This window comes from Rhinolophus sinicus, chromosome 9 (assembly GCF_057876585.1).
Source record: "Rhinolophus sinicus isolate RSI-liver-muscle chromosome 9, RSI-T2T, whole genome shotgun sequence".
Taxonomy (NCBI): domain Eukaryota; kingdom Metazoa; phylum Chordata; class Mammalia; order Chiroptera; family Rhinolophidae; genus Rhinolophus; species Rhinolophus sinicus.
Genome location: NC_142509.1, coordinates 15,700,631 through 15,724,396, shown reverse-complemented (window position 1 = coordinate 15,724,396; position 23,766 = coordinate 15,700,631). Strand labels below are relative to the sequence as shown.

Below are 23,766 nucleotides of genomic sequence, written 5' to 3'. Positions count from 1 at the left end.
TTCTACCATTTAATAGAAAGTATATCCTTTTAAGAGTAAGACCTTCTGCTCAACTCTACTCTTTCTCTCTCATCCTGCCCTAAGAAGGTAGGAAATACAGCAAAGAATTTTGAATTGGACAGTGATTGCAGAGAAGATTCCGGACTAGAAGCATGAAACAGGGATATATAACAGATATAGTAGTGGAGATCCTACTATAACTGGGAACCATTAACAAGACTCAACAACTCCCTCAAACTGCACCTCTCTGCTAGATAACTTGGGCTTTTCAACATGTGTGGGGAAAGTTCTATTTCATGCCTTATTAGGTAATGAAAATTCCTTGTTAAACAAATAATTGAAAGAAAACAGAATCAACTGTATATATATATATATATATATATATACACATACTAATAAAGGTTGTTAAAGTTAGCAGTGGAAAAAAACAATAAACAAACATGAAATCTCCTCATGTTTGTAAGTGAATTTCAAAGACCAGTTGTTGGTTTGAATGATTCTGGCTATTTGTCTTGATCAAAAGTATCTCAATAAAAAATGGTGGTTTTGGGTTTTTTTTATTTGTTTGTTGTTTTTTTGGCTAGTTTCTTGGTATGAGAGTCAGGAGGATAAACCTTACAGACGTGAACACAATTTTATTTATTGATGGTCATTAATGGCCTATAACCAGGGCACAACCTTCTAGGTAAACATTTAACTTTGGAGCATTAGTAAAAGATGACTCATGAACTATCCCATCAGGTTTGTAGCTTTTAAGTTCATATACTCAGACATAGGTACAAATAAATTCACATACATATATTATTTGCAGTGTGTGATGGTTTACATAAGGGCTTCCTAGTACAAATGGTGCTGTTAGTTTTGCATCTCAAATTAGTTCCTGCTAACCCAGCAATTAAAGCAAATTCCTTTGTGAAAAAAGTTTCCAAGCATGACCTGGTAATTGCTTTAATGGATTTTCAATGAAGGGTGAAGTACCATGCTATGTGCCCTGCAGGCATGACATAAATACATTTTGACTGACTCTGTTAACAGCTCACATAGAAAAAAACCAAATATGTACTATTTCAATTGTCTTATTTTTTTTCTCATAGTCTCTGTCTTTAGTGCAAATATCTGTAAACACTTAGTGAACAAGGGGTATGCTGCAGTACAAGAGAATGACCCAATGAAGCAGTCTGGGCTGAGAAGTTTTCCCTAGTCTAAACTGATCAGCGTGTCCCTGGGATCTGCCCACCCCCGCCTCATGCTGATCGACTGAGAGAAGTAACAACCCAGCAGGCTAAAAGGGTAATGTCCCACCTATGTTAGAGAACCTGGTATTGGTACAGACAATCTGCTCTGACCTTGGCATTGCGGTGGATAGTTATATTGACAGTATCTGTTGTATACGCACCTAAGAAAGGTGCGTAAAACACACATCTTCACCTGTTCTTTTCCCAAAACAGTCATTGAGTCTTCTTATAAGAAATATACACATATAGATATAGATATACTGCTGTACCTGTGTAACTCTTGCAATAGGTAGTGTATGTATGATTTAGGTTTTGTTTTATAAATTATTATTTTTTTTTTAAATTAAATTTATTGGGGTGACAATTGTTAGTAAAATTACATAGATTTCAGGTGTACAATTCTGTATTACATCATCTATAAATCCCATTGTGTGTTCATCACCCAGAGTCAGTTCTTCCATCACCATATATTCGATCCCCCTTACCCTCACCTCCCCCCCCCACCCCCCTGACACGGACAATAGTTTAGTGATTTAGGTTTTGTTATACGTTGAATATCATCTGAGGGTCGCAGTCATTTGGGGCATAAGAAAGACCATCCAGTGCCATTAGATCACAAACTGGTATTTAGGAAGATGGCCCCTGAGTGGATTCTAGAGCTAGAATAAAGCTTTTGTTTCTTACTTTGAGGAAACTTCCATATGGGCAACAGAACAAAGAACTCTTGGGTAGTTGGAAACAAGAGGGTGCCTGCAGACACGTCCTGAAGAAACAAGCCAGGTGACGTGTGCATACAATGGCTCAGGGCTGCTACGTGTTCACATGGAACCAGACACCTCCGTTTCGAAGTTAACATTCTTTGCATTTTTCTAGGTAAGTAACCCATTTTCTTAAGCAGAAAACCCACATTGTGTCTATCAAATTAAAAAGCATGAATAATCATCAAGCCAGATAATCAAAATAATCATTAACAGAAGAGCATTTGCAGATTAGGTTTAGATATTTTGAATTAAGCGCACATACACCCAAATCAAGAAGGCTGACAACTCTCGCACTGAGGAAAAACACTGACGCACTGTAAACACACGACTTCTGGGAAAGTGGAGCTGACATTTCACAGGACAGTAAACCAAACAGACAAGTTGTCATTAGGTTAGAAAACAAATTTGCGCTTTGAGAGGGGTCACAGGGAAATGCCATTATAACTCAACAATTTCTCCAGAGATCTGTTCATCCTAAAAACCAAGAATATATAAAAATCAGTAGTACAAATTCTCATAAAACTAGCAAAGCCTTCTCAGCTCTGACACCGTGAATAAAAGTTTCATGAAATGGAGTTAAACACACACTAACCCCGGGGAGAATCTTCTAGGTGCATTGCTCCTTTGAAAGTTTTAAACAGGAAATCTTCTGTTTCAAGAATGACACTATGGGCAGCCAGATGGCTCAGTGGGTTAGAGCACGGGCTCCAACAACAAGGTTGCCAGTTCAATTCCCACATGGGATGGTGGGCTGCGCCCCCTGCAACTAAAGATTGAAAACAGCAACTGGACTTGGAGCTGAGCTGCTCCCTCCACAACTAGACTGAAGGACAATGACTTGGAGCTGATGGGCCCTGGAGAAACACACTCTTCCCCAATGTTCCCCAATAAAATAAAATAAAAAAGAATGACACTATGCTTCCTGGAATAGCTTGCTTATCGCCAAGGAAATAAGGACTATCCATGACATACAAGAACTTTCTCCCTCTTGGAAATGTTTCACTAATCAAATTAGGGGATTCCCTGAAGCATACAGATAATGACATTCATTTTGGCAAGAAGTGTGCAATTTGTTAAAAGAAAGACATGCTTTGGCATTTATAAACAATTGTAATTATAATATGTCTCAACAGATACAGGAAGCAGATTTTTCTTCATAGCTGAAATATGGCTTCATGGTTTCCCGACATCTGGGTCTTGCAAACTTCACATCGGCAAATGAGACTGGGTCAGTTATATATGGAAAGGGATGATAACTTAGGACCAGACCACATTCCCATGTTAAAAGAAGTCTCCATTACTGGGTTCTCCTTTTGAGACACCAAATGGACAAGGGAGTTACTGAAAATGGAGGGGAATAGAGAGAAGGCAATTCATACTGTGAACACGACTCTGCCTTGTGAATTGTGTTTCTGGCAAAATTAATTGCAGCAAGAAAACATTCTGTCTGTTAAATGAAAAATAATAAATGAAATCCATCAGGTAGATAACAGCTGCCTCCCAAGATCCTGTAACCCAGCATAGTACAGATGAGACATATGCCCTCTGTCTATACAGTGTGCAACTACCACCAGGACCCAATGAGTGCCCATTTCCTGTTTCAGCATCAGAGCACCAAAAGCAAAGATTCCAGGTGGGAGCAAACAAAAGCAAAGATTCCAGGTGGGAGCAAACACATTGTTTTATCTATTAATGAGAATGGAGAGCTCAAACAAAAGAAAGGTACCAAAAATGCCCTTTGAATTTCTTGATCAATCCCTACGGGTACATGAAAACACAAGTTCGCCTGAACAGGATTATTTCAGTTTTTAAATACAAGGAGGCAAGATAATTGAAGTAATATTTACCTAAAATAACTGTTGAGGATTGAATTAGACAATGCATATAATGCCCCTAGCACGAAGGACCAATAAACAGTAACTACTAAGAATGCCTTTACTGTAACACACTTGGAAATTGGTGGTCTATGATTTGAGCAAAGACACCCCCCACCCCTGCCAGCAGGCTGGTAAATTGTTTAAACAAACAGCTAAAGTCAAATATTGAACTCAGTTTCCAGTGAACTACATGTTATAAAAGCTCTATTTACAGGTTTGTACAGGCATCTTTCTATCTGACATTATCAAGTCTCAACAACATTTTAAGTGGCAGGTAAAGCCATGGAATCACCTCTCTCACCCATGGCTATTCTTATCTTTTCCCTTCCCTACCGAAGAGGAGGGCGTACTCTGGTTGAAGCTGGAGCTCATCTGAGCTTCGCTGCTGGAGGGTGATGGGGAGTGACCCTGGGGAAGAGGGATAACACAGAAAACCAATCTCCCCCGGTTCTGCCAGAATTGGGCATGACAAGCAGAGCCACCACATCAGACGGCAGGCAACGCTGTGAATTTGGCATTCAGAGTCATAATAATGTGTAATGTAACACAGGGAGATCGTATAAAGTCAAGAGTTACCCTGTGTTAGGTGCTCAATTCATGTGCTAGAACCTTAGGAAGAATCAGTTTATTATCAGGGTCTTGTGTGGGGGTGGGAGCAAGGGAGTGATTTGTTCTGATCACAGGAAAGAAAAGTGAGTAGTTATCTGGCTAGCTCCCAGGAGCCCAGACCTATGTGTGAGCACCACGGATGAGGGTAGTTCAAGGGTAAAGGTCCCTCTGAGGGCACAAAAACATGGACCCCAAAGGGTAGGTGAGGAACATGAGGAACAAAGGGTAGGTGAGGAACATAACCTCCACAGATTAGCCCGGACCCAAGCCAACCTACTTTGACAGCCTTTCATTTTATTTATAAACAAGTAGTTACAGCGGAGGAGCAAGGGCTCAGACTTTCCTTTAGCAGTTTCCTTTGCTTAAGCAAAGGGGAAAAAAAGAACAGTCTCATACAAAGCTGAATGTCACCATAAGGAAGGAACTCTGCTGTTTTTTAACGTGAGGCCATTCATAAATACAAGCCACACCAAGCAGGCTCGCGCCCTGGTTTGCCTGGGACAGGACACCAATGGTTAACCTCCAGGAGCGAACTCAGGCTGCAGAGCCGGGAAAGGCTGCATGTGAGTCTTGGTTACACTGTTCATTGACAGCAGGAGCCTGAGCACGATGCTTCACATCTCTGATCTTGTCTTCTCTCTTTATACATGTGGGATCATGCCTGTCTCATGGGATGCTTGAAAGATGCAATGAGATGTTTGTGAAGGTCCTAAACTGCACACATCACTCAGTAGGCCTTCGATAAATGGTACCTATTTTATGTTTGCCTTAGTGTTAAAAGGTATTAAACACAGCAACGTTTTCAAGTCCTAAGTTAAGTGGGAAGCCTGTCAGGAGAACGGAAAGCAAAATGAATTCAGAGCCGGTTAGATCACAGATTGTGAGGACAGGTAGGGGTCTTAGAGACCATCCAAACTACTCTTTCTGTGTAAGAGGGAAGGAACCGCACATGTGTGGCAGTAAAAGGAAAACCAAGTAAAAGCTGTCCGTTGAATTTTACTTATGTCAAAATATTTCCAAGAAAACTTTATTTTGCTTTTTACAAAATCATAGAAGGAAATATTAGAGTTTGTTAAAGAAAATCAAATCGATTTTTTTTTTTTTTTTTTTTTAGGCCACTGGACATGAAACAATCATCGTCTCTCAAAGACCACAGTCCTTATTGGTGTCACCTAGGAAAGCCCCTCAGTTGCTGGGCAATCTCAGAAACAGCAAACATGGTTGAGACATACTGAGTGACCCCGACGCTGGCTGTAACTGTCTATTTTGCTGGAAGAGAGAAAGGAGGGAAGCATGGAGGAGGAGAGTACGGAATCAGGCATCAGGCCATTTCCCACTTCCTATACCTCTCCCCAAAACTCCAAAAGGTGGTGATGACACTGCAGCCACACACAGGAATAGTAAAGGACCCTCTCTGGGGAACATGCATGAAGAGGGATATTTATTTTTAAGGCAACAGGAATAAATTTCATTGTCCTTCCCACTGGAGAGCAAGAATTAAACAAGGTGGCTACCAAGTCTGGAAACTAAGCAAGTCCTTAATCAATGGTTCATTGATATTACATTACAATGAATGACAAAATAGTATAATCCATATTTCTAGACTTAATGGCCACCCTATAGAAAGACTGTTTGGAATAGAAAAAAAATTAGATTTTATTTTCTCATAATTGTAAAGCTGTTGTTCTTAGTCCAGGCACAGCTAGTGCAACATGTTCCCTCAACCTCCCAGGATCCATTGCCTTCACCAACCATTTATAATTTGCTTGGGTCACTCACAGGAGAAAAACACTGTCAGCTTTAACATTTAGCAGCATTCTCAAAATACATTTTTTTTGTCTTGAATGAAAAGCTAAACTATTCTTTTAGTCCAGTAATTCCATCTGGTCTTATTAGAGCTATACATAAGATATTATCTTTTAACATTTATGTAGGTGAATATTTTTTATTTTTTAAAGGATTTCTGAAAGACTCTGAGAATTTTATTTGTCCACAATAAAAGAAAGGAGTGGTGTCCACTCATGGGAATCTGACTAGCAGCTTACGTAGACCCTCCACATAGCTCGGTTCCTGGTGCGTGAAGTGATCCAACATCGTCCCCTAGCTCTCAGCTCTTAGAAAGGCATTTCAGAGGGATAAAAGCAATAACTATCTGTATTCCTTAATAGCAGGAAGGGAGAAGACAGATGGAAAAAATAGTCTAATAAAAATAGCAGATGCCGAGTTCGTTCATTCCAGGATGTCTGAAAAGGAGAGATTGTATAGAGCATGGATGCAGAAAAGGTGTCAACTCCTAACAGAAAAGATGAATTGTGAACACAGTCACTCAACATCAGAAAGTGACCAGTGAGAGCAATTGGCTTCAATCCCATTGTCACCAAGGGGACACATCCCAGAGAACCTGGGACCAAGCCTGGGCTACAGCCCTTGGCATTCTCAAGCCTATCGGTGCTATGGTTCAATAGCCTTTAGGGGCTGGAGAGAACCAGAGACCACCCCCATCACGTGTAAGAAGGCTACTATGGCAGCATCACGACTGCCAAAAATCAGCTAGAGCTGGGGTTACGCACTGTTTGAAATCCAGCCTGTGCTTGCTTTCTTTTGAAGGGCTTGAGACAGGTGCAGAGACATCTTAAACATGTAAGTCACCCTTCTTTTGAAAGGCAGACAAGAGTCTCTTGAACTTTCTACTCATCAGTTTTCATAGCGCTTCACCATTTAAACGAGCAAAGATGCTGCAAGCTATCTCAGCTCACTTCTAATTGGGGTACGGCACCAACACTAGATATACAATTCAAAGAATGAGCACATCTTACCGGTTCTTCCACTGAATAGGTGTGATCTTGTTCAAGAAAAGCGTGTAAACATAGGGCCAGATTTTGTTAGTCTCCGTCCCAGAAAGCGGGTGGACCCGCCTCAGCTCCTGTGCAGTTCAATGACTAACTTTGCCACATGCGTGTGCTGTATCAGCCTGGCAGCAACTGCTTCAGGAGTATCATCCTCCTGCTGGACCGACGGTTCACCAGTGATGTCATCAATCTCATATGTATGTCAGGTACTTACAGGAGGTGGATTGGAGTCCAGGTTATACACCCTCCGGCTAGGAGGGTGGATCCAACGTCGGCAGAGACGATCTTTGGGTATTTCAAATGAAATGTTCAAAGTGATCAGGAGATGCAGGGCACAGATTCTGTCCAGAGCTTCAGCCTGAACTAATGTCCTAAGAAAACTATCTTGTACCCAGTGCGGATCGCACCTATTCTCCAGCTCCGACATCATTCATCGTGGTGATCACACCATCTGGAACAAAAGACCTTGCTCTATCTTCTGCTTTGCCACATCACCAACTTCCGCGTTGGCCTTGATGTTCCCCTGCAAGAAGTGGATGCTGCAGGCCAAAGTTCTAGGCAATCCTCTGCCACAGGCTGCCCTCGCCGGAGCTGGGCAGCCCAAGAAAGATCGCACGCAGGAGTCTGGAAGCCATTGCCTTCGCAAGGAGTGGGGCGGCCAAATGGGCAACCGGGACAAATGGGTGAGAAGCCCCAGGAACTTTGTTTCTTCTGCCCTTGCCTCTGACACCCTCTGCTTGCGCGGGGACTGCCCAAGTAACCCATTTTACATCTACAAGAGGGTGTATCTCTTTTTCATAATGAAAAACTAGAATGTTTCAGTGAGCTCTTTGTCACTAAGGAGGAAGGTCAAGGGAAATCGCATAAGTACATCAAAGGATGCTGCAAAGGTATTTTCAAGCAGCTGTTCTGCCTCCACTTCCGAGTCACCTAAACAGAGAATCAGCCCTATTGGTCATGGCTCAGATTTGAAAAAAGCAGAGTTTAGGCCATGCTTCAAGTGCAGGGTTAATTCTCATTAACGAGGCAAGGTCTGCCACCTAGTGGTAAGAAATAAAATGCCACTTGCTTTTCTCATCTAAACTGGCCCCTCCGCCTCCACCCCCCCTGATTTTTTGCAAACCCCTCCTCAGACTCTGATTTGGGGCTTGCTTGCTTGCCACCAGCCAAAGGCTCCTACCTGATGGTAATGGAACTGACACCTTGAAGAGCATTTTCCAGCAAATATCTGGAACTCAAGCATCTCAAATCACCTTTGAAATATTTTAGAACAACTGGGAGAAAGAAAGATGAGGAGGGACTGGTAGGTAAGGGTTCTCCCAAAGAAGAAATAAAGCGTTCATTCATTCGTACACAGTCATTCACTGAGTCACTACTGAGTACCATAATCTGTGCTAATCAAGTTGCAAACAGAAATGTGTAAGACAACCCCCCTTCTCCTTCAGTGAAGAGCTGAGTAGATGACCAAATTAGGTTGGGAAGATAAATCAGGTACTTGTTTCCATTTGAAAGGCCTAGCAGAGCGCAGAATCTTTAGAGTCCATTAGGGGGAGTGCTCGTCTCCAGAAAGAAAACACACACTGGGCTAATTCCGGAATACGCCCACAATTCTTTAGGGATTTAGCCTATTATCCCTCACAGAGGGTGAAGATACCCCAGTACCTTGGACTTCCAATAACCTCCTCCAGTACTGCACGAACTTCTGTTCCTTTTCTTTCACCAACCCTTACTTTTCCTTTCCATCTAGACTCTTAAGTGTGGTCCCAGCATCAGTGCTATCATCACCTGGGAAACTTTTAGAAATGCAAATTCTCAGGCCCTGCCCCAGACCCAAGGAATCAGAAACTCTGGGAATGTTTTAACAAGCCCTCCAGGTGATTTTGATACATGCTAAAGTTTGAGAACCACTAGTCTACAAACCATGTGGGTATAAATGAGGGAGACTGGTGGGCGTGGCAGGTAAGGAAAGGAGCAATGGAACATACAAGCCAATCTCGTTAACCTCATAGAGTGTGAGAGGAAGCAAAGGAACAGCTACAGAAAGAGAGCACAGTCATTGCAGAGGCTTTTGCCAACTCAGAGTCGCACTGGTGTCTGGACAGTAACCCCAAATTCACCCTCACTCAGATTGGTTATGGAATCAAGATCTTCAGATTGGAGACATGGACTCTGCCTTCAATTCAAACTACTCTAAAGAGGGAGCCCTACAGCCCCCAGGGCTGTGATCACCCCACTCATGCTCAGCTCCAATGCTCTCCACTTTCTTCCAGATCCGTGGCAGTCCCATCTCACCTCCCTGGCAGTGTGGGTAGCCCCGTCCAGCTGTGGAGATACCTGGAATGAACACTAACTCCATCAACCCTCTGCTCCCTCCTCTGCTGATGGAGCGACTACTACTTACTAAAGGGAAATGCTACTTAAAAGCACAGTGGTGCAGCACACGTACTACCACAAAGCAGACATTATTCCTTAATATTTTTCTGCCGCCCTTTCTTACCCTCCCTGCATCCTGTCTGTCTGTGCCTCCCTCCCTGGCATTTCTAGCACAAAATGGGTGCTTAACAAACAATATGGAATGAATGACGGAAGCATGTTTCTGCTATCTCTCATATTTTTATCTAACTGCTGCCAAAAAAGGCCAGTTCAGAGCCAGGGGCGCAGACTTGTCAGTCTCTTCTGAAGAAACCCCTCTCTTTAAGGGGAAAGTACTAAGCTAACTCAGGCAGCAGCCTGCCCTCCATTCCCCCTCCCCACATGTGGTCACACAAAGAGCGGAAGCGGGGGTGGGGACCCAGGCTTTGTATTTCCAAAGTCCGAGTCACCTCGGGCCTGCAGTCCATCTAACTCAGCTGCAGACTAGAGGATGGGCCTGGGCGGGAGCAGAGCCCTCCCCCCACCTCCCCCGGCCGGGTGACTGTCAGGCCGCATCTGCTCCAAATTTATAGCTCCTCCTCCGGCCGCCGCCGGCCTCTCCACGGCCTCTTTACCAAGTGCAGCCCCAGCTGAGACCCCTCCCGCGGGGAGGGAGAGGATGCACCGTGCGGGCCCCGGGCTGGGGGCGGGAGCAGGTGTGAAGCGGGGGTCGCAGCCGCGCGCGCGGTCACCCTCCAGAGCACCGCGGAGACCCGGCTTCACCCCCGCGTGCAGACAATGGCGCGGGGGCCAGGCCGGGGCGGCTCATTACCCCGACCTGCCGGGAGCGGATGATGGAGGAGGCGGGAGCGGGGAGGGCCGGCCGCCCGAGCGCCGAGCGCCGAGCGCAGACTCCAGGGCCGAGCGCACGAGGGTGAGGGGGCGCGACCGGACCCAGGACACCGGCCCCGTCTGCGGCCAAGAACCCACCCCCGCCGATCCCCTAAGGCCGGCGCGGACCTGGGCTCCCACGGCCGGGGGGGGGGGGGGGGAGGAGCAGGAAACAAAGAGAGGCCCGCGGGGCTGCGGAGGGACGAGTGGCGCCCGGGAGCGCGCTCCCTGCTGCTCCACTGATGGCCTATTGTCCGACTGCGCCCCGCGCCCCGGCAGACACGTGGAAGGGTCGCTCACTGCGGAGGGAGACGCGGGTGGGGTGGGCTGAAAGGGCGCGGGTGCACTAAAAAGAGACTGCACAGAAACTGCACTGCGTACGCCTGCCTTCACCACTCCATCCGCTTGCCTGTGGATGAGGCGACTTCCACTCGCTCTCCTCCCCCGCCCCAAATGCTCTGTCTCCCCAGATTGACGATCCTCTTCTCTAACCCGAACTTTCTGGGGGACATTCCCACCTTTATTCCATCCCCCCGCAGCCCCCGGCAGTGGATGCCTTTGTTTGAGCTCTGGGGTACTGAGGTAGAAGGTGGGAGGGGGGTCTGGACAGAAGTGCGTACCGCTGGCGTTGAGGTAAAAGAATGGGCGGGAAGAGGGGCGCAGCCAGGTTGTGGCTGCTCCTAACCCCTGCTTCATGCACCCCAATCCTGTGGTGTCTTCTGTCCTAGGATCTCGTGCTGGTGGTCATGGTTCCGTCTAATGTTCCTCTCAGCCTCAATGTCACGTTCCCTGGGAGATGACCTCCAGGAAAGGACCTGAAAAGGGATCAGAAAAAGGTTTGGGAAAGTGAGGTTTACTAAGAAAGGGTCCCACCACTGATGGTTTGGATTCCGGGGCGATTTAGAGTTGAATGCAAGCTGAAGTGTCATCAGAGCCAGAGGCCACAATCTGGCAGCCCTGTGGACCAACTCTAGGTGACAAACACATTTTGGGCCATGAAGTATTTTTTTAAACATTCTGTTATGGATAATAATAGCATATTACGGATAATAAACATGTAAAATTAGAGAATAATAGAACGGACCCCCGTGTACCCATCTCCCAGCTTCAGCACTTATCCGTTCAAAGGCAACCTTCATCTATTTCCCCACACTCCCCTCATGGTTTTGAAACAAATCTCAAAAATCATATTTCTTCTGTAAATATTTCAGTGTAGTCCTAAAAGGTAAGGACTTAGTAACATAACAATACCACTATCACCCCTAAAATGTATAGTCAATGTTCAAACTTCTCCAGTTGTCTCCATTATTTTTCTTTATTGTTATTGTTGTTCAAATTAGTATCCAAATGAGTCTATAGAGTGGAATGATACTTTTAACCCGATGGTCCCCCCTTAATCTCTTTTTTCCTTGCAATTTATTTGTTGAAGAAACTGGGTCATTTATTCTGTAGAATTTTCCACAGTCTGGATTTTGTTGAATGTATCCCCACGGTATCGTTTCATATGTTCTTCTGCCCCTATATTTCCTGTAATTGGTTGTTAGGTATAGAGGCTTGATCAATTAATGCTTGGTTTTTCTTTTGGCAAGAATACTTCCCAGGCATTATTGTTTAATTGTCCCAGGAGTGGTGTCTGCTTGTCTGTTTTGTTGTTGTTGTATTAGCACCCAACAATGATTACTGCCCAGATCCATTGGTTCGTTAGAAATTGCCAAATTGTGATATTCTATTTCTGTGATTCCATCTTCATGTACTAGTTGGAATACTTCTCTAAAGAAAACTGGTCAGCAACCGTTTATCCTGAGGTACATTTTGAATAGCAAAGGTAGGGTAAATGCTGGATCCTTTTTCTTTCCTCATTATTTTTCAAAATAACGAGTTGATTTCTTACCATCTTCTAAAGGTGAACAAAGATTTACAAAAGAACATCATTATGAACTCATGGATTTAAATATGTTTGATGTGTTTCACATTAAATGTGTTTTGATTGCATGGATATTTTAAGATTAGGAGATACCGTACTAACAATACTGAGAGCTCTGGCTTCTCCTGCAGATGAACTGGCAATCTTGATCCCCTTCCAGCATGGCTAGAGCAGGTTGTGGTTGAAGGGGACTGGCCTCTTTAGTGAGCATTTATTATTATTATTATTATTATTTTAAGATTTTATTGGGGAAGGGGAACAGGACTTTATTGGGGAACAGTGTGTACTTCCAGGCCTTTTTTCCAAGTCAAGTTGTTGTCCTTTCAATGTTAGTTGTGGAGGGCGCAGCTCAGCTCCATGTCCAGTTGCTGTTTCTAGTTGCCGTTTCTAGTTGCCGTTTCTAGTTGCCTGCCGTTTCTAGTTGCAGGGGGCACAGCCCACCATCCCTTGCGGGAGTCAAACCAGCAAACTTGTGGTTGAGAGCCCACTGGCCCATATGGGAATCGAACCGGCAGCCTTCGGAGTTAGGAGCATGGAGCTCTAACCGACTGAGCCACCAGGCCTGCCCCAGTGAGCATTTATTCTTGCCCTGGTCTGCTCTGATCTTTCCTAGCTCCCTGGACCCTGCAGGTGTGAGTTTGTAAACCAAAATCAATCTGTATTTCATCTCACAGATGAAACAACTGGTGAAGTAACGTAACCGACCTGGGACTAGAAGACAAGTCTCCTCATTGCCTCCCCAGAGGCGAGAACTAGCTGGACTCTGCCTCACCTTCAATTTGGGCTGAGTCAGAGACCTTGGAACACCTCAAGATTACCTTCCTCCTAGTTCCCAAAACACCCTTTGCAGAGGAAATTTGGGAATATTCCAAACTCCTCTCTCTCTCTTACCTCCCACATCCAGTCAGTCACCTAGCCTGCTAATTAGCCTCTCTGCCTCAATTCCTGTCTCCCTCTAATTCATCCTCCTCACTTGCAAAGAGGTTTTCCAAAACAGAAGTCTAATCATGTCACTCTCTGGCTTTAAAATCCGTCAGTAACTCCTCATTGCACTTAGGTTAGATCTAAGTCGACCTTTTTTGCCTGGCATTACAAGGCCCCCCATGACCTGGGTCTTTACCACATCTGTCTCCTTACTGCGTGCTGTCCTCTTGTCAAGACCCCATCCTCCAGCCAGACTGAAGAACCCTCGGGCTCTGCACACACAGTGCTGTCTATATTTTGTCCTCTGTATTTGCTCTTTGCTTCTTTAAGCACCCACTCCTTCACCAGCTAATTCTCACTTATAGTTGAAGTCCCGCTTCAAGCTTGGATCTTCTTAGGAAAACCTTTGTTGGCATGTCCTGGCTGCATCCGATGTCCTGCTCTGCACTCCTCTAGCATCCTGTGATTTCTTTAAGTACAGCACCTTGCATGGTGGGTTTTTGTTTTTGTGTTTGCTTTTTCACATCTGGTTCATTTTTTCACTTATCTTCCTCTTGGAAGAGGTGGGAGTTTCCTGAGGCCTGACAGGCGCTGTGTCTCTATCTCCAGCACCTAGAACCACAGCACACAGTAGGTGCTGTGAGGGCTTGGTTAGTAAGTGAAATTCGACCAAAGAGCTGAAGGTCAAAGAGCTGAAGGACTTTTTGGACAGGAGGTAGTTTCCCCTTCCCTTGTAGGGAGGAGACTTGATGCAAGTGACAATACCATCCATAGTAAGCTCATTTGACAGATGCCAAATAGAGATTAGGGCTACTTGGGGCCGATGTAGCTGCCTGGAAACTGAGTCCAGCGTCTGCTGCCCTGGCTGGGTCATGACTCAGGCCCTGCTTCCACTGGGCCATTCAAGGACTGGGGTGTGTGTGAGTGTATGTGAGGGTCTGTGTGTATGTGTCTGTGTGTGTATACATATATGTGTGTGTGTGTGTGTGTGTGTGTGTGTGTGTGTGTGTGTGGCACCCTCCTCCTCCCGCTGGGAGGATAATTAAAGCGCCAAGCTGCAGAGCTGGCCGGCAGTGTTCCCCGGGGCGTGTTTCATGGGGCTGATTAATGAGGCCGGGGAGTTAATGAAGAGAAAGCTAAACGGAGGGAGCGGGGAGCTGAGCAGCAGAGCCTCTCACGGCCCCTGGGGGGGGCCTCCGAAGGCATCTCCGCCCTCTCTTTTCAGAAAGGCTGAGTGTGGCCACATGGTGCGCGGGCTCTGCATGGCCCTGGCCCAGCAGAGAAGGGCCACTGCCTCACACTGGTCACAGTGGGAACTCACCTCTTTTTCCTCTGTGAGCATCTAACCCGGCTAAACAGAGAAAGAACATGCTCTCGTCTCCTCTAAGACACAACAAAGGACCTCAGGAGACTGTCTTCTTCTTTTCGCCTGGAGGAACGTTGGGTAGGGGACCCAAGCCACCTGCAGATTTCATTCACCACCTGAATTAAGAATCAGCTCTGTTGTTACCCTGTAACCTTAGACAAGTTACTTAGTCCTTTGAGCCTCAGTTTCTACACCTGTCAAATGGGAACATACTCCTTACCCCACTTCAAAATGATTAACATTAACTTAGTGTGTACCAGACACTACTCAGTGTTTGGCATGTATAAGCTCATTTATTGTTCCCAGCAAGTCTAGGAGGTAGGCTCTATTATTATCATCTTTATTCCACAGATACGGGTATTGAGGCAGGGAACGTGAGATAACCTGCCTGAGGTCACCCAGCTCTGTACCTGGGGTGACCCAGTTGCTAAGCAGTGGAGCTGGGAAGTGACCCCAGAACCTGTGTCCTTAAGCATTAAGTCACAGTGCTAGTTTGCAAGGAGAGTGTGAGAATCTAATCATATAACACATGAAAAGGACTTTGTAAACTGTAAAATGCTAAGTAAATGTGAGAAGCCATTATTATTATTATTATTATTATTGCTATAGTTTTCATTTCCAGTTTTGAACCCAGGGTAGAGACAAGGCAGTGAGGGATGGAGCCCCCAAACAGAGAGAGAGAACAGGCAGTGTGATGGCCTCTCCGACAGTCTGTGGCCTGTGTCCTAACCTTAGTAGTGGAGCAGAGCAGGAAAGGACCTCTGCCTGAGCCACCCATACCCACCCCTCAATGCACATACCTCTGTGGTCAGTTTATGGACACACCAAATGGTCTCCATGTCCCCATGGTAGTAATATCTTCAATTTTAAAGGCTAGAGCCAGGTGCCAAGGGATGAGGCTGAGTTTGATCCCAGATCCACGTTCCAACAGGAATCTGCCATTGACCAGCTCTGCGGACCTGGTGAGTTGCTTGATGACTCTGAGCCTCATTTGGCAGTTGGGAATAACTGCCACCCCTCCTTCACACACTGCTGTAAAAGGATAGGCATGAGCTCTGCATGTGAAAAGCATGCTGTAACTTCATGTTGTGCTTTGTATCTAGAAATAGTTGGAAGGACAGTCCTGGCTGCTTCCCTGGGTTGTGCAAGGGGTTTCTAGCAATGGGCAAGAAGGCAAGGTGCCTGAGCTTCCCCAGTGAACACCTGGTCTCCCCCAGGACTCTGACTTTGGGATCTGCAACTTCTTTTTATTGATATCCAGTCAAGAGCAATTTGAGGCCAGAAGCCAATCAGCTCCAACAAAGTCTTGATGAGTTTGAAACGAGCCAGTTTCCTCTGGCTGAGCTTCTCCGGCTGAATCAGGGAAATTGAGGCTTCGTGGGCCAACTCACCAGTCTGCCCTGTATCAGACAGCACCACCTTCCCCACCACCCAGACTCTTAAGCCCCCAGCCCTCACCAGTGTGCTTGCTGTGGAAGCCAGTCAGCACTGGCAAAAGAGGGAGCATCCATAATTTTCTCCAAAGGAGCTCGTGTCGAGAGAAACCAATATTTAACATCCCCATTTACATCGAAAGCGTGATTCTGATTATGAGATGGTAATGAGGGGATTAGCCAGAGGAGAGAGCCCCCTGCCTGGCACCCCCTCCCATTCTCCCCTCCATCACCCTGCATGTGGGCTTATTCCTAGAGGAGGTGCTGTGGGGGAGGGTGCGGGCACTCCCACTGGGAGAGCATCAGAGATGCCAGAGGAGGGCAGGGGTCCTCCGAGACACCATCAGAGAGCCCCTTATTCATATGTGGAATCAATTAGCCCCAGAAGGGGTGATGAGTGAGATCCGAGACCCCTGACTCTGAGAGTCCTCCCATTGTTTTCCCCTAGGCTGGGCTGAGGCCTCTGCTATCTGAGTCTCTCCAGATAGGTCAGTTTCATGACTGCTTTGCCTCCGAAGTAGAGGACTGAGGTAAAAAGAAAAAGAAAAAGAAAAAAGTCCGTTGGAAGGACGTGTTCTTGGCTCCTGGCTCCTCTGACTTTACCTCAAACCCAGTCCCCTCACCTAAATCCCCTGCCTCTCTGGAATGGCATCCTGGTCCTTATCCCAGACCTGGCCTCTTAACCAGGCAGCAGATTATCTCTGGCTCTTTCTGCGGGGCCAGGGATGGAGAATGGAGAGAACCCAAGGGGGTCACCCATCCTGAGGCCCATTTGTTGGCGGACAATTGCGCTCAGACGGGATAATTCAGTGTGTGATTGTGGTCACACCCCCCTTTTGTGCCCCTTTCAGAGCCAATCTCCCAGGCCCAGATGGGTTAATCCATAATGCAGACGAGCAAGTAATTGGCTGTCAGCCCAGCCCCCTGTACCCCCTCCCCTATTAGTGCCACTGCCCTAATGAAGCCCAGCTTGGAGATCCCCCTTCTCAATGAGGCGCCAGTCCCAACCCAGCCAGGCACACATGTGTCTCGGCTGCTCTGCCTGAAGCCTGGCTCCCTTTAGGGACCCCCAGCCCAGCCTCCCCGGGGTGACCCAGCTGCCAGGGCTGCAGCGGCCCTGGGGGGAGGCTGTGATGGATGGGAGGGAGTTAGTTAATAGAGCCCAAAACACATGGGCCCTGTCCCCACACCGACCATCCCCCCCACACACAAACACTTTTGCAGCTTCCTCTGACAGCAGCCCTGGCCTTTTGAAATAGCGCCATAGAATATTCCCCACTCCTACCTCCAACCTAAGCTGTACCGAAATAGGACCTAAATGGGGGCTGTGAAGCTGCTTCTTTGGACAATGGCCCAAGTCATTGCTGGCTACCCCAGCCCCAGCCTCTGCCAATCTAAGTCCCCTTGAGGGTTTTGGGCAGAGATGGTTCAAGGCGGTGTTAAAAGATGAGCTTGGCCCGCAGTCTCCAATGTCTCAACTAATATTGGAACCTTACCAAGAGATTTTCTTTTCCTTAATTCCTGGACCCCATCTGTTTCTTTATCCTACTTCTCTTCCTACCCACTTCCCAACCAATTCTTAGAAGCAGAACTAGAACGAAGCCCAAAAGATGAGACAGGTCTCTCCGGACAGGAGCCGTTCTCCTTGTTGGAGCCGCCTTGTCTCGTACCAGGCTTCTCCACCAGGTTTTGAGCTCCCTGGCTCTGGAGGATTCAGAACTCCCTGGCTCTGGAAGGAGCCAAGTCTGGATAAAACCTATTTAAAATATCATAGAAGAGAGGTTTGGGGAGGATGTTTGCAAAGGGACCTACCATTCTCTGATTCCCTGCACTTTCTACTCCCACTCTGTTCTCTCCTTCCCTCAATACAAAGAGCTTTACTGACCCTTCTTCGGAAGGAGCAAAGGAGGGATTGGTTGAAGGAGGAAAGGAAGGACTGGCCACTGCCTGGCCTTAAGCTACTCAGCCTGCTCTGGGGTGCCCATTGCGGCAGGAACTCTGTGTCCTGAGGAGATCCCTGGGCCCATAAGCTGCCTGCCCTCCTTCCTCTGCTTAACCCTTTCAAAGCAATACTTTTATATTTTTCCAGTGTTAATTAACAATATATTTTTAAATGGGGGAAAGATGGAAAAATTGTGTGTATATATATATATATATATATATATATATATATATATATATATATATATAAATGTATCTTTATACCTAATGCAACCATTGATTATATTTTGGTTTGGTTTTTTCCCCCCCATTTTTTATATGCCTATAGGAAATCGTTCATCACAACCAAAGTATTTACTGACTGCCTTCTGTGGGCCAGGTACAGTGCTTATAATTTTTTTTTTTTACCTGGATCATAACTCCAGATCCATTCCTAGCTTTCCTTCTCTTCTAGTGCCAGAGCTATTGCCAGGAATAGGGAAACCCTCTCTTCAGTCACAGCATATTTGGAATTCTCACATTTAGAGATAAGGGTCTCCTGGCCCATCAAGGTTGGAATCCATCAGAGGCTCCAAAGTCACAGTGGGAGTCCCTTCATGATTAAGACCCCATGCTGGTAAGTGCAGGCTCAGGGGGTGGAGGTAAGTGACCCTGAGAAAAGTCTAGCCCCATTTCTGATTAGACGGGGGAACAACACTGAGTAGTGAAATATCATTCAGAGGTTGCTTTTAGGAAATGTGAATATTTATGAGCGATGCAATCAGGACCTCAGAGGTAAGGTTTCAAACATAAACAGGCAGCAGGATGGGGGTAGGGAAGATGGAAAGAGAGAGAGACAGGAAAGGAAAGCCATGGGAAAAGGAGTGGGACACAGGAAAGGAAGGAAGGAAAGGAAGCATGTGTTCCCATGACTTGTCAGGGTAGCGACTTCTCTACATGATCCTAAAGTCTCATGGCATCCTGCTCCTTGTGTCGAGGGGAGTGATGTCACCATGAGGCCTTTCCAGGTCAGACTGCGCTTCTCTGGGGGAACCCAGAGACATCTTGGAGTCACCTTCACTCCAAGGAATTGAGCTCCAGCCGATGTCAGTGAAATGGAGCCCCTCCTGACATAGAAAACCAAAGGTCAGTGTGAGGGGGAGGGATGGACTCCAGGACAGAGGAATCCCTGCAGACACCAGAGATAGGTCGGTCGAGTGTTCTAGGTGAGTACAGATAATTCTACGAACACACACACAAGCAACCTGAGAAACACAGAGAATAAAGACTTGCTGATGTAAGGTGAAAAACCTTTCACATACGTATTTAACCCCAAAGCACTTCCTTCTGAATATATGAGTAAATCATTAGAGGCAAGGGAATATTCTCTTTAATTGAAAAACGGGACATCTTCTGTTGGATGCAGGGGATTTGAAGATCTTCCTTACACTCTTCCTTTGTGAATTTGGTGCTCACCTACAGAGAGAGAGGGCGGAAGGAGGGGTGGGTATGTGCTGGATGTTGAGACAGAGAAGTTGAGACAGAGAGTGATAAAGAACAGAGTCCACTTCTGACTTCCCCGAAACAGAAAACATATCGTGCTGTAAGTCTAATGCTGTCAGGTACCGGGGACTAAGGGATTTAGGAACTAAAAACAGAATGGTAGAAAAAGTTCTGGAGGTCTTAGTGGATTACACTCAGTGATGTGATTGTAGAAGTCGTTCTATTACTAGGATGATACATAAAAGTAGAATGTTGGGGAGGATGGGAACAGGGTGAGTCTTCCTTCCGCTATCCTCAGAGGCAGGTTTTTCACAGAGATGTGGTACCAAGTGTACAGATCAGCCTCAGTTTAAATCCCCGACCCTCCATTTTCTAGCCAAGTAACTTTGGAGAAATTACTTGACCAGTCCTGTGCCTACGTCTCCTTACCTATCAAATGAGGGTAATAAGAATGGCTATTCAGAATTATTAGGAGAATTAAATGAGTAAAGCACTTAGAACAGCCCTGGCAATAGTAAGTTCACAGTAAATGATATCTAATGGAATTTATATCTTCATTAACACTAAATGAGTACCAACTATATGCTGCACATTATGTTAGGCACCAGGGGTACACAGATGAATAAGATATAGTTCCTGCTCTCTAAGGGGAACTTACAGCTTATGAGGAAGATCGACATGTAAGCAAATAAGTAAAACATCGTATGTTAAGTTGTACAGTAGGGGAATAGACCAAGTGATCTGGGAGGACCCTACAGTCTGGGAGAGTCAGGGAAGATTCATTAATCAAGTGACTGTATTGGATTGCCAGGATGTAAGTAGGAATCCATCAGGTGAAGAATAGAGGGGAGAGGGCATTTCAGGAAGAAGAAATGGCCAGAGCAAAAGCATAGAAGTAGAGAGAGCACCAGACATTAATGGAAAAAAAAGCAGCATGGTGGTGGGATACAGATGGCCAGAGGAGACGGAGTGAAGAGGGCAGGTAATGGAGATCTTGGAAAGGCAGACAGCATCCAGACTGTGGTAAGTCTTGCGTGCCACATATGTGAGGTTTATCTTGTGGGAGTTGAGGAGCCATTATATTTTTAAGTAGGCAAGTGACACGATCAGGTTTGAACATTAGAGACAAGCACGTAGCTCAGTGTCTGGCACTTAGTAGGTGCTTACTAAATGGGGGTTGAACAACTCCCCAAAGCAGCAGAAGATGGATCTCAGTGGGAGACTGAATGCAGGGAGTCAGTTTGCAATAGTCAGAGTGAAAGGCGAGAATCTAGACTAAGGCAGTGGCAATGGAGGTGGGTGGGCAGGAGGTACAGAGCTGATGGAAAACCTCTCAGAAACTGACTGGAGTGGCATGGAGAGAGGGAGAGAGAGAGAGAGAGAGAGAGAGAGAGAGAGAGAGAGAGAGAGAGAGAGAGAGAGAGAAGTGTAGAGAGTCAGGAAAGGTTACTGGGCTGTGAGGGGGCAGTTAATCAGACGCATTCACTAAACCAATATTTATGGAGGGCTTGCTCTGTACCAAGTTTTTCATAAGGAACCAAGAACACTCTTGCTCCCCTAGCTGTTGTTCCATTTGTACCAGGATGTGGACACTTTGCCTAGTTGCCTCCAGATTTTCAGACTTGGTGGAGTGGAGTACAAAGTGTCTCCCTACAGGCTCCTCTACTGGAACCCTGTGGGGGGAGAGGTAGTCTTGGGCAGGCGGCCCTGGCTTATTATCTCAGCAGCTCCCAGGGTTGAGCCAACAAACCCTGGCTCCTGCCGGGGGCAGGCCCCTGCTGTCTGCTTTCCATCGGGTGCCTGCTCTTTGCTCTCTGATTCCCCCTCCTGTTTGGCCCTCTGGCCCCTGCTGGCTGGGTCACTGCCCCCTGGCATCAGCCCTCTGAAGCCAGCAACCCTGCTGGGCCATTCACAGGCATAGCCTAGTGGGGGTGGGGGACAGATGTTAGTTCCTTGTCTCACTCCCCTCCCCAAAACACACACAGATGCACAGTGTGTATCAGTGCCCTGGGAAGGGGTCCAGGCAGAGAGAGTGATGGGAGGCTGCAGGCTCTAGGGGGATGTAAATGGACTGGGCAGTGTATGAGTGTGCGTGCGTGTGTGTTGGGGAGAGGTAGTGACAGTAATCAGTAAGAGATTGGGTGGGAGGTTGTCCTCAGACTGCCCTCCTGGGCAATTACATGCCAGCAGCTCCATCCACTACCAGCTGGCATGCAGGCTTTGGACCACCAAGGAGCCTCCCATACAGCCCCCAACTTGGTTACTGAAAATTCCCAGCTACATTCTCTGGCCAATGTGCTGGCGCTAGGCCAAGGAAGCCTGCCTGCCAGGGTAGCTAGTCTCTCCCTCAACACACACACACACACACACACACACACACACACACACACACACACTCACACAACTTCCCACCACTTGCCATAACCCCATCAGAAAGAATTTACCCTCTACTTCCGCAGACTCAACTCTCCTCAGCCTCTCTGCCTCCTGCTACTCTCTTCTTTCTGGCAATGCCCCTTCAAAACTTCCTTTTATCTTTTCTACCCTTTAGAAAGTGCAGACTCTTATTGATAAAACCCTTGGAAAGAAGCAATCTCCTGAGGCAGCAGAAGGGAGGGGCCCTGAACTCAACTCTGATTCTTTCTTCAGCCTAAGGAGGAAACCTCTAAATCGATTGAATGAACACCCGGACGAGGGCCCTCCTGTTACAGTGCGTGTATTCAGAGTGTTTTAGATGCTGTACAAGCACCAAGTCGACGGGTAGGAATGGAGACAGATGCAGTGAGTTACCTGTCCTCTCTCAGCAAGAGGCAGGTAATTTGGGGTGCGGGGCAGGCAGTGAGGACATGGAGGCAAACTCCTTCCAGAACTGCCTGTGGGTACAGCCCAGAGAGAAGCTAGATTTGGAAAGGTGCAGAGACAGAAGGGAGGAGAGGGTTGCCACTGAGCTGTGGGCTGGGTGTGACCCCTACTGGGCCCTCTGCCCACTTTGCCCCACCCCCTACTGGGCCCAGGGTTCTAGGAACTAAGCTAGGGTTGGAGGTATTTATTCTCCAGTACACCCTCGTTTGCATTATGTCTGTTAGTTTAAAGGGAGAGCATTCTAGAGATACACAGAAGTACAAAGAAGGAAAGAGCAGAGGGAAAGAAGAAAAATGGGGAGAAGAAAAAGTATGGAGAAGGGCGGAGCTGTAGAAGAGAGACAGGAGATTTGGGCCTGGAATAGAGAGTGGCCCCGCTGTTTGTGCAGCCTCCAAACCCAGATGATGGCGATCAGGAAGCAGCTTGCCCAAGGGCTGAGTCGCAGCCTCCGCTTAGGGAACTCTGAGCAAATAAGCCCTGATCCCTACATAAAGGGCCAATTAACTGTGCCGTCTCCGAGAACAAATCCGCTAACAGGGTGACAAGCCCCTAGACACTGGCAGGCCCAGTGTTTGCTGAGAGGCTGACTGGGAGCAAATCAGGGGATTAGAACGGGGCAGGAGCCCCATGGCAGGGTAGTTTCCTGTGTGCTGCAGCTCTCCCGCCCTGCGTGTCCCCAGATTTCTGTCCTCGTTCAGCCTCTGGTGTGATGGAACCCAGGTGCCCCAGGTCAGCAAGAGGCAGAGCAGAGGGCTTCGGAACTGAGAATCTGAAGCCAGTGAGTAGAGCAAGGAGTCCAATTTTTCCTTAACAGTTGGGGAAACTGAGGTCCAGAATGATGATGTCTTCTAATTGGCAAATATAGGATTGGAACACACTTCTGGGTTGTTCATTCCAAACCTATCCCTTACCATCTTTCTTACCTGGCCCTGGAGCAAGGGACAGATGTCAAATTCCATCTCAGTATCCTGGTGCTTTAGAAAGAAGAGGGATACCACTAGCCACCTCTCCCACCTACCCCAACTTTCAGCCTCAAGGTGTGCTGGGATTGGAGTCCTCTGTGAAGTGCCAGACTCCTAGTCCAGCACCAGCAGACGAGGTGCTGAAAGAACCACTCCCAGGGTGCTGCCTCCCTCGGGTGGGGCCGTCCTGTGCCCACTGACCCCCACCCCAGCACTTCGTGTTTCAAGCCCTGCCAAGCAGAGCTGAGGCGATGGAGCAGGAAGACACCTGAACATCGGGTAGGTTAAAGCCCTAAGA

The 23,766-nt window shown here is 46.9% G+C and overlaps 1 pseudogene; it reads right to left on the bottom strand.

Annotated features, from left to right (window-relative positions):
* Window positions 1-7,178: 7,178 nt before the first annotated feature.
* LOC148757285 (adenylate kinase 4, mitochondrial pseudogene) lies at window positions 7,179-9,640 on the bottom strand (annotated as a pseudogene).
* Between the last annotated feature and the right edge of the window lie 14,126 nt (window positions 9,641-23,766).